The 16,815-nt window shown below is 38.6% G+C and overlaps 1 protein-coding gene across 3 annotated transcripts in view; it reads right to left on the bottom strand.

Annotated features, from left to right (window-relative positions):
• CFAP91 (cilia and flagella associated protein 91) overlaps window positions 1-16,815 on the bottom strand; it is a 101,836-nt gene that overhangs the window by 40,163 nt on the left and 44,858 nt on the right. The window lies entirely within an intron of this gene.

Here is a 16,815-nt window from a genome sequence, read left to right as displayed (position 1 = left end):
AGAATAAATGAATCTAGCATAAGGACCACTGTGAAAAAAGAAAAGGAAATTCAAAAAGCTATGGTTACAAGCAGATGTGAAAACCTTGCACCATTGGCAAAACACTTTCTTATCTCATGTTGAAAATGAAGCTTTCATGTGGATGCAGGATTGCTATGAGAAAGGCATACTTGGACTTCCCTGGTGGTTCAGTGGGTTAAGAATCTGCCTGCCAGTGCAGGGGACATAGTTTCAATCCCTGGTCCAAGAAGATTTCACTTGCCAGGGATCAACTAAGCCCATATGCCGCAACTACTGACGCCCATGTACTCTAGAGCCCGTGCTAGGCAACAAGAGAAACCACTGCAATGAGAAGCCTGCACACTTCAACTAGAGAGTAGCCCCACTGGCTACAACTAGAGAAATGCAGAAACAAAGACAAGCACAGTCAAAAGTAAAGGATACAGCATAATTTGATGAGTTTGGAGGGAAAAAAAAGAAAGGCATACCTATAGACTCTAATATGATTCAAAAGAGCTTACCAGATGCCGCTAGCGGTAAAGAATATGCCTGCCAATGCAAGAGATGTGGGTTCAATTCCTGGGTTGGGAAATCCCCTGGAATAGGAAATAGCAACCCACTCCAGTATTCTTGCCTGGGAAATTTCTGGACAGAAGAGTATGGTAGGCTCCATATTCCATGGGTAGCACAGAGTTAGACATGATTGAGCATGCGCGCGTGCATGCGTGCGCGCGCACACACACACACACACAAATTAAAAAAAAAAAAGAAGTCATTATATGAGAACTTTAAGTAAAAGGAAGGTGAAGATCTAAAGCTGGAGAATTTAATGCCAGCAAAGGATGGTTTGATAATTTTCTAAAGAGATTTGGTGTAAACCAAGATAACAGAAATAGCTTCTGCTGACCAAAAGGTAGAAGATATGTTCCCAGACACCATTAAGAAAATCATTGAGGGTAAAGAATATCTTCCTGAACAGGTTTTTAATGCTGATGAAAGTGCCCTACTCTGGGGGAAAATGCCACAAAGGATACTTTTTCTAAGGAGGAGAAGTAAGCACCAGGATTCAAGGCAGGAGAGGAAATGCTAACTCTTTTTGTGCAAATGCAGTTAGGTTATGATCAGAACTGCATTATCTACAAAGCTGCTAAGACCCTAGCCTTGAAGGGAAAAAGATAATCACCAGCTGCCAATCTTCTGGCTGTAAAAGAAAGCCTGGACAGGTTCCAGGTTTCTGAATTAGTTACATTAATTAATGTGTTGTTCCTAAAGTCAGGAAGTACCTTGCCAAAAAAGGACTGCCTCTTAAAGTTCTTAGATATTGGACAATGTCCCTGTTGATGTTCATTATTTTTCAGTCACTAAGTCATGTCCAACTCTTTGCAACCCCATGGACTACAGACACCAGGCTTCCCTGTCCTTCACCATATCCCAGAGTTTGCTCAAATTTATGTCCAGTGAGTCAGTGATGCCATTCAACCATCTTATCCTCTGTTATCCCCTTCTTTGCCTTCCATCTTTCCCAGCATCAGGGTCTTTTCCAATGAGTAAGTTCTTCACACCAGGTAGCCAAAGTATTGGAGCTTCAGCCTCAGCATCAGTCCTTCCAAAGAATATTCAGGGTTGATTTCGTTTAGAATCAACTGGTTTGATCTCCTTGCAGTCGAAGGGACTCTCAAGAGTCTTCTCCAGCACCACAGTTCAAAAGCATCAATTCTTTGGCACTCAGCTTTCTTTATAGTTCAACTCTCATATCCATACATGACTACTGGAAAAACCATACTTTGACTTAACGGACCTTTGTCAGCAAAGTGATGTCTCTGCTTTTTAATATGCTGTCTTGGTTTGTCATAACTTTTCTTCCAAGGGGCAAGCATCTTTTAATTTCATGGCTGCAGTCACCATCGGCAGTGATTTTGGAGCCCAAGAAAATAGTCTGTACTGTTTTCATTTTTACCCCCATCTATTTGCCATGAAGTGATGTGACCAGAAGCCATGATCTTAATAATTTGAATGTTGATTTTTAAGTCAGCATTTGCACTCTCCTCTTTCACCTTCATCATCTTGGATACATCTTTTTCTTTCATCAAGAGGCTCTTCAGTTCCTCTTCGCTTTGTGCCATTAGGGTCGTGTCATCTGCGTATCTGAAGCTGTTGATATTTCTCCCGGCATTCTTGATTCCAGCTTATGCTCCATCCAGCCCAGCATTTTGCATGATGTACTCTCCATATAAGTTAAATAAGCAGGGTAACAATGTACAGCCTTGACTTACTCCTTTCCCAATTTGGAACTAGTCTGTTGTTTCATGTGCAGTTCTAACTGTTGCTTCTTGACCTACATACAGATTTCTCAGGAGGCAGGTCAGGTGGTCTGGGTTTTTTTTTTTTTTTTGGTATTCTCATCTTTTGAAGAATTTTCCACAGTTTGTTGTGATCCACACAGTCAAAGGCTTTAGCATAGTCAACAAAACTGAAAGAAAGTGAAGTTGCTCTGTCATGTCCGACTCTTTGTGACTCCATGGACTGTAACCTACCAGGCTCCTCTGTCCATGGGATTCTCCAGACGAGAATACTGGAGTAGGTTGCCCTTTTCTTCTCCAGGGGACCTTCCCAACCCAGGGATCGAACCCTGGTCGCCCACATTGCAGGCAGATGCTTTACCATCTGAGCCACGAGCGAAGCAAGCAGATGTTTTTCTGGAATTCTCTTGCTTTTTCTATGATCCAATGGATGTTGGCAATTTAATCTCTGGTTTCTCTGCCTTTTCAAAATCCAGCAGCTTGTACATCTGGAAGTTCTTGGTTCACGTACTGCTGAAGCCTAGCTTGAAGGATTTTGAGCATTTCTTTGCTAGCATGTGAAATAAGCACAGCTGTACGGTAGTTTGAACATTCTTTGACACTGCCCTTCTTTGGGGTTGGAACAAAAACTGACCTCGTTTAGTCCTGTGGCCACTGATAAGCTTTCCAAATTTGGTGACATATTGATACAGTGCTTTAACAGCATCATCTTTTAGGATTTGAAATAGCTCAACTGGAATTCAATCACCTCCATTAGCTTTGTTTGTAGTAACGCTTCCTAATAAGGTCCACTTTACTTCACACTCCAGTATGTCTGGCTCTAGGTCTGTGACCATATCATCGTGGTTATCCGGGTCATTAAGACCTTTTTTTGTACAGTTCTGTGTATTCTTGCCACCTCTTCTTAATCTCTTCTGTTTCTGTTTGGTCCTTACCATTTCTGTCCTTTATTGTGCCCATCGTTGTATGAAAGGTTCTCTCTGTATCTCAGATTTTCTTGAAGGGATATCTATTCTTTCCCATTCTATCCTTTTCCTCCATATCTTTGCATTATTCACTTAAGAAAGCTTTCTTACCTCTCCTTGCTATTCTTTGGAAATCTTTATTCAGATGGATATATCTTTTCCTTTCTCCTTTGACTTTCTCGTCTCTTCTTTTCTCAGCTATTTGTAATGCCTACTCAGACAACCACTGTGCCTTCTTGCATTTCTTTTTCTTGGGGATGGTTTTGGTCACTGCCTCACATACAGTGTTACAAACCTTCGTCCATAGTTCTTCAGGGATTCTATCAGATATAATCCCTTGAGTCTATTTGTTATTTCCACTGTATAATCATCAGGGATTTGATTTAGGTCATACCTGGCCATTCAGGATCCCATGAGTTCAACAACAAAGGAGTCAAAGTGATCTACTTGCCCCCGAACACAATAGCTGTAATTTAGCTTCTAGATCAGGGGGTCATAAGGACCTTTAAGGCTTGTACACGTGGTACTTTATGGAAAGGATTATTTATTAAAGGATTATTAATGCAGACACCATGCAAGTCTGCCACTGAAGATGCCATCACTGTTACAGAAAAAATTGTGAAAGTCAATAAGCTCCAAACAATAAATTCCTGCTGGAGAAAGCTGTGTTCAGATTTTAAGCATGACTTCACAGGATTTATGACAAAGCCATTCAAGAAAATCATGAAAGAGCTTCTGGAGATAGCTAAAAAGGTGGTGGGGGGTGAAGGGTTTCAAGACATGGGTCTGAGTGCCAAAGCATTGATGCTTTTGAACTGTGGTGCCGGAGAAGACTTGAGAGTCTCCTGGACAGCAGGTAGATCAAACCAGTAGATCCTAAAGGAAATCAACCCTGAATATTCATTGGAAGGGCTGGTGCTGAAGCTGAAGCTCCAATACTTTGGCCACCTGATATGAAGAGCTGACTTATTGGAAAAGACCCTGATACTGGGAAAGACTAAGAGCAAGTGGAGAAGGAGGTGACAGAGGATGAGATGGTTGGATGGCACCACTGACTCAATGGACATGAGTTTGAGCAAACTTGGGAAGATAGTGAAGGACAGGGGAGCCTCACATGCTGCAGTTCATGCGGGTCGCAGAGTTGGACATGACTTAGTGACTAAACAACAACAACAGAAGGATACCACACCAGAGGAATGAACAGAAGCTGACTTGATGGAGGTGACTGCTTCCAAATGAGTGCCATACGATGAGGAAGAGGATGGAGAAGCAGCAGTGACCGAAAATAACTGATGCATGATCTGGGAGAACAATTTTGATTACTCAAGGCTGCATCTGACTTCATATAAGACATGGACCCTTCTATGTTACAGGCACTGAAACAAAAAGCAAATGATGAAAGAAGGATTGGTACCATATAGGAACAGTTTTAGAGAAATGAAAAAGCAAAAAAGTCAGACAGCAATTAAATGTATTTCTGTAAAGTTACACTGGGTGTGCCTACCTCTCTGGCCTCCCCTTCCACCTCTACTATCTTTTCCATCTCTGCCTCCTCTGAGGCAGCAAGACCAACCTCTCATCTTCCTCCTCCTCAGTCTATTCAACATGGAGACCACAAAGATGAAGACCTTTATTGTGATCCACTTCCGTATAATGAACAGTAAATAATCATCATGCCATACAGTTAACAAATTTATCTGTTGTGCACATGTGCATCTCTGTAAAAATCTAATAACTATACATTTTCATGTCATCATGATCAACTAAGTATTTATCATATGGAGCATCATGTCCAAGACTTGTATTAAATTCAGTGAAGTAAGACCAAACAAGGAAGCTGTGCTACAGATTTCAATTGACAAAACAGTTTCAAGAGGGAAAGAATCACCAGTCATATACTACAGAGAACTGACTACTGTGTGGTAGTTAGCAATGGAGAGGGCACTGTTAGACAACAGCAGACTCATTGGAGAGTCTGTTTTAAAGTCTAATTTGTCTGAAGAAAGAGATCAAGATGGTGGAGTAGGACGCAGAACTCACTTCCTCCACTGAGCACATAAAAAATATATTTAATATTTCCAAAAACTGTTCTATAAACACACATGTGGAACAATTCTCAGTGAAAATTACCTGGAGACTCACAGACTCTTGCACAAATACAGCTGTAAGACCCATATGGAATTGGGCATAAAGAAAAGAGAAGTGATTAAGTCAAGATTTCCCAGGGGATTCAGAAGAGGAGGAAGTTAACACAGGCAGAGATCTTCCCAAGAGAGTGAGCAGTTTGAGTCATATATTGAGCATCCCAGCCCTGGGGTCTGACATAGGGATGACAAGTCTCCTTGGCTGGTTAGAGAGCCAGTGGGAGTAACAGGAGGACTGTAGGAAGCCTGGACTCTGCTTGTAAAGAGCATACGCATGCTTGATTGCTCATAAAGCAGAATAAAGAGGGTGGTCTGAAAATTGCATGGGTGGCTGGTTGGTTTCTCATGAATGCCTTGGCATGCAGACCAGCCTGAGCCAAGAGAACGCTCCAGCCCTCTTGGGAACTTGGCTGTGAGATACATAAGTGGTTCAGACATAAAGCAGCATCTGAACACGGTGGGGGAACAGCCATCTCTGGTGCTTACAGAGGCAGGGCAGCAGGGATAGTCCAGATCTCTGGTCCTAGTGGGACCACTATGGCCTGTGCCAAGGTTTGCACTCTAATCCATGCCAACTACCCCTGCCACCCCCCTTGCTCCAGCATTGTTCTCATCTGGGGCAAGTGTGCCAGTGCTGAGAAGGGGGAGAGTGTACACTTGGAAGGAATGGAGCCAGCTTTGACCCGATCCTCAGGGCTTCTGCTACAACATGGTATAGGAACTCACCTTCAACAGGGTGGTGATGGCCACCAAGCAGAGGGGAAACTTTGTCTTACAACTGGCTTCAGCCCTAGCAGCTCCACCTCTAGCCCCACCTCCTACCAAGGTGATAGATGCCAACATGCCCTGAGATAACATCACTTGTGTTCATGTCAAACCCAACTCTCCCACCAAAGCCATTGGGTACAGACAGACTATATAGTGATGTTCCCACATAAGGACACCCCTTCAAGACCACAATAGGTAACTGTTTCATCTAATTTCATAGAAACAGAAAGAAAACCAAAATGAGAAGACAGAGGAATGTGTCTTAATTGAAAGAGTAAGTCAAAACCCCTGAAAGAGACTTCCTTGGTGGTTCAGTGGCTAAGGCTCCATGCCCCCAACACAGGAGCCCGAGTTTGATCCCTTGTTGGGGAATTAGAGCCCACGTGCTGCAACTAAGAGTCAGTGTGCCACGACTGAAGATCTCGCTTACTGCAACTACGACCCAGCACAGCCAACTAAATAAATATAGACATTAAAAAAAACAACTAATTAAACAGAAATAACCAATTTACCAGATAAAGAGTTTGAAGCATCAGTAATAAGTGTGCTAACTGAATTAGGAAAAAGGATAGATGAACACGATGAGAATTTTAACAAGGAACTAAAAAATATAAAAAAGGACTAGTCAGAACAAAGAAGAATACAATAACTGAAATAAAGAAAACACACTAGAAGGCATGAATAGGTTACTGGTGATAAAGAAGAGACATAGTGATCTGGAAGACAGAATAACAGAAATCATCTAATCAGAACAGGAAAAGGAAAACAAAAAATGAGAATAGTTTAATGGATCTATGGGACAACATCAAAGATATCAACATCTGTGTTACAAGAGTTCCAGGAGAAGAAAAGAGAGAGAAAGGGCTCAAAGCATATTTGTTAAAAGTATGACTGAAAACTTTGTAAACTTTAAGAAGGAAACATATTCAGGTACAGGAAGCACACAGTGTCCCAAACAAGATGAACCCAAACAGACCCACACTAAGACATAATTAAGATGGCAATGGTTAAACTCGGGATTCTGAAAGGAGCAAGAGAAAAACAAGAGTCATATACAAGGGAAGCCCCATAAAGCTATCAGCTGATTTTTCAGCAGAAACTCTGCAAATCAGAAGGGAGGGTCATAATATATTCATAATGTGTCCAAAGAGAAAAATCTGTAATCTAGCAAGATTATCATTTAGAATTGAAGGAGAGACAAAGAATTTCTCAGACAAACAAAACTAAAGAAGTTCAATACTAGACCTACACTAAAAGAAGTGTTAAAGGGTCTTCTCTCAATTAAAAAACCCTATGACAAGAATTAAGAAACTATAGTCAAGGAAAAATCCCACTAAGAAAGGCAAATAAATAGTAAGGGCTAAGTTTCAACCATATTAAAAAGCAGAGACATTACTTTGCCAGCAAAGGTCTGTCTGGTCAAGGCTATTGTTTTTCCAGTGGTCATGTATGGATGTGAGAGTTGGACTATAAAGAAAGCTGAGCACCAAAAAATTGACGCTTTTGAACTGTGGTGTTGGAGAAGACTCTTGAGAGTCCCTTGGACTGCAAGGAGATTCAGCCAGTCCATTCTAAAGGAGGTTAGTCCTGGGTGTTCATTGGAAGGACTGATGCTGAAGCTGAAACTCCAGTACTTTGGCCACTTCATGCGAAGAGTTGACTCACTGGAAAAGACCCTGATGCTGGGAGGGATTGGGGGCAGGAGGAGAAGGGGACGACAGAGGATGAGATGGCTGGATGGCATCACTGACTCAATGGGCATGAGTTTGAGTAAACTCCAGGAGCTGGTGATGGACAGGGAGGCCTGGCATGCTGCGATTCATGGGGTCGCAAAGAGTCAGACACGACTGAGCGACTGAACTGAAGTTTCAACCACTTGAATAAGCAAGTACAAAGGTTAAAAGATAACAGCTGTAAAAGTAACTGTAACTATAATACACAATGAAGGTATAAATATGAAGACATAAAGTAGGATATTAAAACACAAAATATCCTGAAAAATCAGCTGATAGCTTTATGGGGGTTCCCTTGTATATGACTCTTTGTTTTTCTCTTGCTCCTTTCAGAATCCTGAGTTTAACCATTGCCATTTTAATTATGTCTTAGTGTGGGTCTGTTTGGGTTCATCTTGTTTGGGACATTATGTGCTTCCTGTACCTGAATACATTTCCTTCTTCAAATTTGGAAAGTTTTCAGCCATACTTTTATGGGGAAGGAGTAAAAAATGTAAATCTTTTAGAATGTATCTGAACTTGTTACTACTGGTTTGAAAGAAGTAGATTTAGTTATAGATCAACATGTATGAATCCCATGGTAACCACAAATCAAAAACTTACAACAGATATACAAAAATGGAGAGGAAAGGAACATAAGCATACTACTAAAGAAAATCATCAAATGACAAGAGAAGAAGCAAAAAGGAGAATGAACAGAGAACTACAGAAACAACCAGAAAACAAGTAATAAAATAGTAATAAGTACATACTTATCAATAATTACTTTGAATATCAATGGAATAAAGGGTCCAAACAAAAGACATGGATTAAAAATAAGTAGCATCTATATGCTACTTAGAAGATTAAAAATAAGACCCACTTCACAGCTTCACTCACTTCACACACAGATTGAAAGTGAGTGGTGGAACAAGATATTTCATTCAAATAGAAATAAGAAAGTAGGGGTAGCAATACTCATATCAGATAAAATAGGTCTTTTAAAAAAGTCTAACAAGAGATGAAGAAGAGCTTTATATAAAGATACAAGATCAATAAAGAAGAAGATATTACATTCATTAACATATATGTACCCATTACAGGAACACCTAAATATAAATATTTAAATCAAACATTAATAGACATAAAGGGAGAAATTGATAATAATATAATAATAGTAGGGGCTTACACCTGACATATCAATGGATAGATCATCCAGACAGAATATCAATAAGGCAATAGCAATTTTAAATAATACAACTAACCAGTTAGACTTAATAGATATCTAAGGATACTCTATCCAAAAACAGCAGAATATACTTTGTTTTCTAATGCACAGAGAACATTCTCCAGGATGGATCACATGCTAGGCCACAAAACAAATCCCAATAAATTTAAGAGAATAGAAATTGTATAAAGCATTTTTTTCGACCATAAACCTATGAAACTAAAAATCAGTTATACCAAAACAAAGCAGGGTGCAGGGGGAGCACAAACACATGGAGACTAAAATATGTGTTACTGAGAAAAAGAATAGGTCAACAAAGATGTCAAAGATGAAACACCCAAGACAAATGAAAATGGACACACAACTTTCCAAAACTGATGGATTTCAGCAAAAGCAGTCTTAACAGGAAAGTTTATAATGATACAGGCCCACCTCAAGAAACAAAAAAACAAGGTTTAAAAAAAAACCCACAAAATCTAAAATGAACAACCTAACCTTCCATCAAAAGTAATTAGAAAAAGAAAACCAAATAAAGCCCTAAGTCAGCATAAGCAAGGAAATAATAAACATTAGGAAATAAATAAACAGAGACCAAATAAACAATTTAAAAAAACAACCAAGGACTGGTTTTTGAAAAGATAAACACAATTGACAAACGTTTAGCCAGGCTCATCAAGAGGAAGAGAGAGAGAGGACCCAAATGAACACAAAAAGAAATGAAAGAGGAAAAATAATAACTGACATCACAAAGATACAAAAATAGGAAAATACTGGGCTTCCCTGGTACCTCTGTGTTAAAGAATCTACATGCCAATTCAGAAGACACAGGTTCAACCCCTGATCTGGGAAGATCCCACATGCCATGGAGTAACCAACCTGTGTGCAACAACCACTGAGCCTGTGCTCTAGAGCCTGGAAGCTGCAACAGTTACTGAGCCTACATGCCACAACTCCAGAAGCCCGTGCACCCTAGAACCCGTGCTCCACAACATGAAAAGCCACTGCAATGAGAAGCCTGTGCACTGCAACTAGAGACTAGCCCCTGCTCTCTGCAACTAGAGAAAGCTGGCACAGCAGTGAGGACTTGGCACAGCTAAAAATAAACAAAATTTTAAAAATAATATGAATAGTTATATGACAACAAATTGGACAGTCTAGAAGAAATGGACAAAAGTCTAGAAACATATAACCTTCCAAGACTGAATCAGGAAGAAATAGATAATCTGAACAGATAGATCACTATTAGTGACTTGAATTTGTAAAAACAAACAAAAAAAAAAACCCATCAAAACCAAACGAACAAAATAAAAACAATGAAATTCCCAGCAAACAAAAGTTCAGAATGAGATGGCTTCACAAGGGAATTCTACCAAGGTAACCTTCTCAAACTTTTCCAAAATATAGACGAGGATGGAAAACTTCCAAAATCATTCTGAGGCTACCATTACCCTGATATCAAAACCAGACAAAGATACTGCAAAAAAAGGAAATTACAAGCAAATATATTTAATGAATATAGATACAAAAATCCTCAACAAAATATCAGCAAACCCAATCAACAATAATAAAAAGAATCACACACCATGAGCAAATGGGGTTTGTTTGGGGGATGCAAAGATGGCTCAATATTCACCAATCAATATGATACATCATATTAACAAAAGCAAAGGCAAGAATCATATAATCATTTCAACAGACACGGAAAAAGCATTTGACAAAATTCAACATTCATTCATGATAAAAAATCTCACTAATGTGGATACAGAGGGAACATATCTCAATATAATAAAAGTAATTTATCACAAACTCACAGGGACTAACATCATACTCTATGGTGAAAAACTGAAAGCTTTTTCTCCAAAATCAGAAACAAGATAAGAATGCCCACTCTTGCCACTTCTATTTAATATAGTATTGGAAGTTCTCATCACAGCAATCAGACAGGGAAAAAATGCATCCAAATTGGACGAGAAGAAGTAAAACTGTCACTATTTGCAAATGATATGATACTATATATAGAAAACCTAAAATTTCCACAAAAGAAACTATTAGAACCAATGAATTAATTCACTAAAGTTATAGGATACAAGAGTAATATACAGAAATCTGCTGCTTTTCTATATACTAATAATGAAATATCATAAAGAGAAAATAAAGAAATGGTCCCATTTGAAAACACATCAAAAAGAATAAAATATCCAAAGAATAAACTTACCACTGAGGTCAAATACCTATACTCTGAAACTATAAAACATTGATGAAGAAATCTGAAAAGGATACAAAGAAATGGAAATATAACCTGTGTTCTCAGATTGGAATAATAGTTAAAATGTCCATACTACCCAAAACCATCTTCATATTTAATACAATCCCTATCAAAATATCTATGACATTTTCAACAGAACCAAAACAAATAACCCAAAAATTTATATGAATCACAAAAGACTCCAAATTACTAATGCAATCTTAAGAAAAAAGAATAAATCTGGAGTTAACATGCTCCCTGGCTTCAGACTATACTACAAAGCTATATTAATCAAGACAGTACGATACTGCCATAAAGAGACACACATAGATCAACAGAACAGAATAAAGAGCTCAGAAATAAACCCATGCACTTATTTTCAATTAATCTTTGACAAAAAACACAAGAATATACAATAGAGATTTACAATCTCTTCAATAAGTGGTGCTGCAAAAACTGGACAGTAACATGTAAAAGGATAATATTAGAGGACTTCCCTGGTGGTACAGTCAATAGGAATCTGCCTGCCAGTGTAAGGGACACAGGTTTGATTCCTGGCCCAGGAAGATTCCACATGCTGCAGGCAACTAAGCCCGTACACCACTACAACTAAGCTCATGCACTCTAGGGCCTGTGAGCCACAACTAATAAACCCCTGTGTGACAATTACTGAAGGCTGTGTGCCTAGAGTCTGTGCTATACAAGAGAAGCCATTGCAATGAGAAGTCTGTGCACTGCAAAAAAGAGTAGCCCCTGTTCATTGCAACTGGAGAAAGCCCACGCACAATGAAGATCCAGTCCAACCAAAAAATTAATAAATAATTTTTAAAAAGGATAATACTAGAAACTTTGCTCACATCAATGTATGACAAAAACCACTGCAATGTTGTAAAGTAATTAGCCTCCAACTAATAAAAATAAATGGAAAAATAAATAAATAAATAAATGGATTAAAGACCTCCATGTAAGACTGGAGACCATAAAATTCCTAGTAAAGAACATAAGCAGAACACTCTTTGACATAAATTGTAGCAATGTCTTTTATGGATCTGACTCCTAAGCAAGAGCTTCCCAGGTGGCTCAATGGTAAAGAATCCACCTGCCAGTGCAGGAGACACACATTCAATCCCTGGGTTGGGAAGATCCCCTGGAGAAGGAAATGGCAACCCACTCTAATATTCTTGCCTGGGAAATCTCATGGACAGAGGAACCTGGTGGACTACAGTCCATGGGTTCACAGAAGAGTTGGACATGACTTAGTAACTAAATAACAGTAACAACTCCTAAGGCAAAAGAAACAAAAGCAAAAATAAACAAATAGGACCTAATTAAACTTGAGCTTTTGCACAGCAAAGGAAACCATCAACAAAATGAAAAGACAACCTACTGAATCACTGTGTTGTATACCTAAAACTAACAATGTAAATCAACTGTACTTTAATAAGAAAAAAGACTGTCTTGGAGTAGACAGCCTATCTTAACATAGATACAAGGTGAGTGATATTTAATATGAAACTAATGTAAGTTTCATTACTGTCTTATAACTTTGCTTTCAAAGAATTACATTAACATGCTGTTAAGTCGCTTCAGCTGTGTCTGACTCTGTGCGATCCCAAAGACAGCAGCCCACCAGGCTCCCCCATCCCTGGGATTCTCCAGGCAAGAACACTGGAGTGGGTTGCCATTTCCTTCTCCAATACATTACCATACTGAATGCTTTTCTCTCTCATAATTTGAGAAATTGCGTATCATCCTATTACCACAGGTAAGTGGGAGAACAATCTTTAAGTATGCTAAAAATAAATGAATTATATACTTTATAAGGTTAAGTTTATGGTACATGAATTATATCTCAATAAAAAGTAAAGGAGAAGTAAAGACTTCCAGATACAAATAAAAACTGAGGGAGTTCACTCCCAGTAGACCTGCCCTATAATAAATGGTGAAACAAGTTCTTCAGGAAGGAGATAAAGAACATAGGTCAGAAACTTGGATCTATTTAAGTCAGGAAGAGTGAGGTTTCCCTGGTGGCCCACTGGTAAAGAAGCCTCCTGCCAATGCAGGAGACAAGGGTTCAATCCCTAGTCTGGGGAGATTCCACATGCCACAGAGTAAGCCCCTGTGCGGCAACTGTCGAGCCTGTGCTCTAGACCCTGGGAGCACAACTACTAAAGCCGGGCGCCCTAGAGCCTGAGCTCCACAGCAAGAGAAGTCACCACAACCAGAAGCCAACACACCGCAACTAGAGAGTATTCCCTGTTCTCCGCCACTGGGGAAAGCTGAGCACATCAACAAAGACCCAGTGCGACCAAAAGTAAATAAATAAAAAAAAATTTTTAAAAAAAAGGAAGAGTGGAAGAGGTGGAATAAATAAAGGTAAAATAAAATATTTTTTATTTTTAATTTCTCTAAAGGATAACTGCTAAAACTATAAGCGTAAAAATGAATTGGGTGATTATAGCATAGGATCAGTGAAATAAATGACAGCAATGTCACAGGGACAGTACGGCAGAATTAGAATAGTCTGCTATACAGTAACCACATGACATATTATTTGAAGGTGGACTTAGATTATTTTATATGTAAAATCATTATACTAGTTCACAAAGCAAGCTTCACTAAATTTCAAAGAATAGGTATCATACAGGCTAGGATCTCTGACCACAGAGCAATTGAGAAATTAATTAGAAAATTAATTACAATCCCTGCATGTTTGGAAATTTTAAAACACATTGTTAAATACTCACAGGTTCAAAAATCATAATGTTTAAAAAAGATATTAACAATAATGTCAAACTATATATCAAAACTAATGGAACATACCAAAATCAGTGTTTTGAAGGAAATGGTTAGCTTTAAATATTAAACAAAATTGAGTACCTGAAAATTAATGAGCTACATTTCTATTGTAAGTTAGGAAAATAACCACAAAACAGACCCAAAGAAAGTATAAAGAAAGATAAAATAAATATGAGTGGGAACTAGTGAAACTGAAAAAATACACACAACAGAGAAAACCAACAAAATCAAAAGTTCAATGTTTGGAAAAAATACCAAGAAAATAAATAACCCTTCAGTAAAGTTGATTAAGGAAAAAGAAATAAAGGACAAACAAATAACTTGATGAATGAAAAGGATAGGCATGATTATAGATAAACACTAAAAAGATTTTAAAGTAATACTATCAACAACCATATGCAAAAATACTGAAAGGTTAGGTGAAATAGAATCTGTAAAGAAAACATAATTTACCAATACAATGCACAAAGTTCTATAAGTTGTAAGAAAACTGAAGGAGTGTTTAAGAATTTTTCCCATGAAGAAAACATCTGTCTCAGATAATTTTATACGAATAGGTACCAAACTGAAGAAACAGATCATCTTAAACTTATTTAAATTCTTTCCAAAGGAGGAAAGAAGGAATACTCTCTAGTCCATTTCAGAAGACCTGTATAACTCTAAGACCAGTGTCACATATAGTCATATAGTTTTTCTTTCTGAGTAAGAAAAATAAAGCCATTTCCGTCATGAATACACAATGAAAATTCTGAACAAAATATAAGTATATAAAATTCAACAATGTAATAAAAATAATACACTCTGACCATGTTATGTTCATACTAAGTGAAAGTTACCCAGTCATGTCTGACTCTTTGCAACCCCATGGACTATACAGTCCAGGCAATTTTCCAGGCCAGAACACTGGAGTGGGTAGCCTTTCCCTTCTCCAGGGGATCTTTCCAACCCAGGGATCAAACCCAGGTCTCCCACATTGTAGGTGGATTCTTTACCAGCTAAGCCACCAGGGAAGCCCAAATATGGCTAAGTATGTGAAGTACTAAGGGAAGTACTTCAAGGAAGTACTAAGTATGAGAGGACAAATTAACATTTATAAAAAGCTATAAATGTTCCTTATTAGAATAGTAATTTTTTAAAAGAAAAACTATATAATTATCTCAATAGATGCAGATAAAACATTTGATAAAACTCAAAACATAAACACATTATTAAAAGCTTCAGTAGGTTAGGAATAGAAGGGAACTTCCATACTCTAATAAGAATATCTACAAAACCATCTTACAGAAAGTGAAGAAATGATGAACATAGAATTCAGAATCAGTAAAGAGACTGCAGGATGAAGAAGGAAAGAACCATATAGATATACTATTTAAAAGGTCCCAATTCTTGTATTGTTAACGACCTAATTTTTACCTTCAGTGTGAGTTCCCTGGAAAGTGGAAGTGTTAGTTGCTTAGTAGTGTCCGTCACAAAGGGTCACTATCTATAGCATCTAAGGGTCACGGACTATAGCCCACCAGGCTCCTCTATCCATGGAATTCCCCAGGGAAGAATACTAGAGCACGTTGTCATTTCCTTCTCCAGGGGATCTTTCCAGTCAAAGGACTGAACCCGTCTCCTGCACTGCAGGTAAATTCTTCACTGTCTGAGCCACCAGGGAAGCCCTGGATCCTTACGCTATTACTAACCGAACAAACAAACATGCTTGGACCAGTGATGAGGGTATGTCATGAATCAGTGAGTCTCAAAGTGTGGCCCCTGCAGCATCAGCACCCCCTGGAAACTTGCAAAAAATGCCAATACTCCAGGCCTCTCTCCCCTACTGAATCAGAAACTTTGGGGGTGGGGCCCAGCAGCACGTGTTTTAACAAGCCCTCCAGGTGATTCTGATGCAGCATAAAGACTAAGCACTACAATCATAAGCTACAGATTCAAAAGTATACAAGTCTGAACACCTATAGTCCAATTAAGAAAAAAGAAAGGCCAGCTAATGGATGAAGCTGCACAGTTGGCTCATGGGATGACGATCAAACTTTCTCATTTAGCTGAGTTTAAACTAGATGAGAGGGATGCTGAATATGACTCCCTTTCTTCATGATGCTAGCAAATTTAAAGGAAGAAAATAAGGCCTATTACACTATTAAAACCAACAGTAATCCTGCATGCTAGATATACGTCAATGCTGTGTCATATTTTATTGGGTAGATCCCAAGTCAGAACCATTTTTAAAAAGTACCGTGACTTCTGCAAACGGGGAGAATACCCTCCAAGACGTTTTCCTACTGTTTGAAATGAGGGGTAACTCTGATTCAGCACAACACAGGCAATCACCTCTCTCCTCTAGAGAGAAGAAAAAAATGTAGGCTTGTGTGTTGAGAACTACTGGACACTGCTGCCCAAGACAAAGCGCAGTTTTGGAGTATAGTATATCTCTGCAAAAGCCCCACTAGAAGCATCTTGTCATCCGGATGGGAACTCAGCTCAGTGCTTTGTGATGATCAAGAAGGGTGGGAGGGAGGCTCAAGAGGAAGGGGATATATGTATACTTATAGCTGATTCATGTTGTACAACAGAAACCAACACAACATTGTAAAGCAATTATCCTCCAATAAATAAAAATTTTAAAAATTTGCTAAGAAAGTTAAAAAAAAAAA

Source organism: Odocoileus virginianus, chromosome 4 (genome assembly GCF_023699985.2).
Source record: "Odocoileus virginianus isolate 20LAN1187 ecotype Illinois chromosome 4, Ovbor_1.2, whole genome shotgun sequence".
NCBI lineage: Eukaryota > Metazoa > Chordata > Mammalia > Artiodactyla > Cervidae > Odocoileus > Odocoileus virginianus.
Note: the sequence above shows the minus strand (reverse complement) of the source record. Positions and strands in the feature narration are given on the sequence as shown.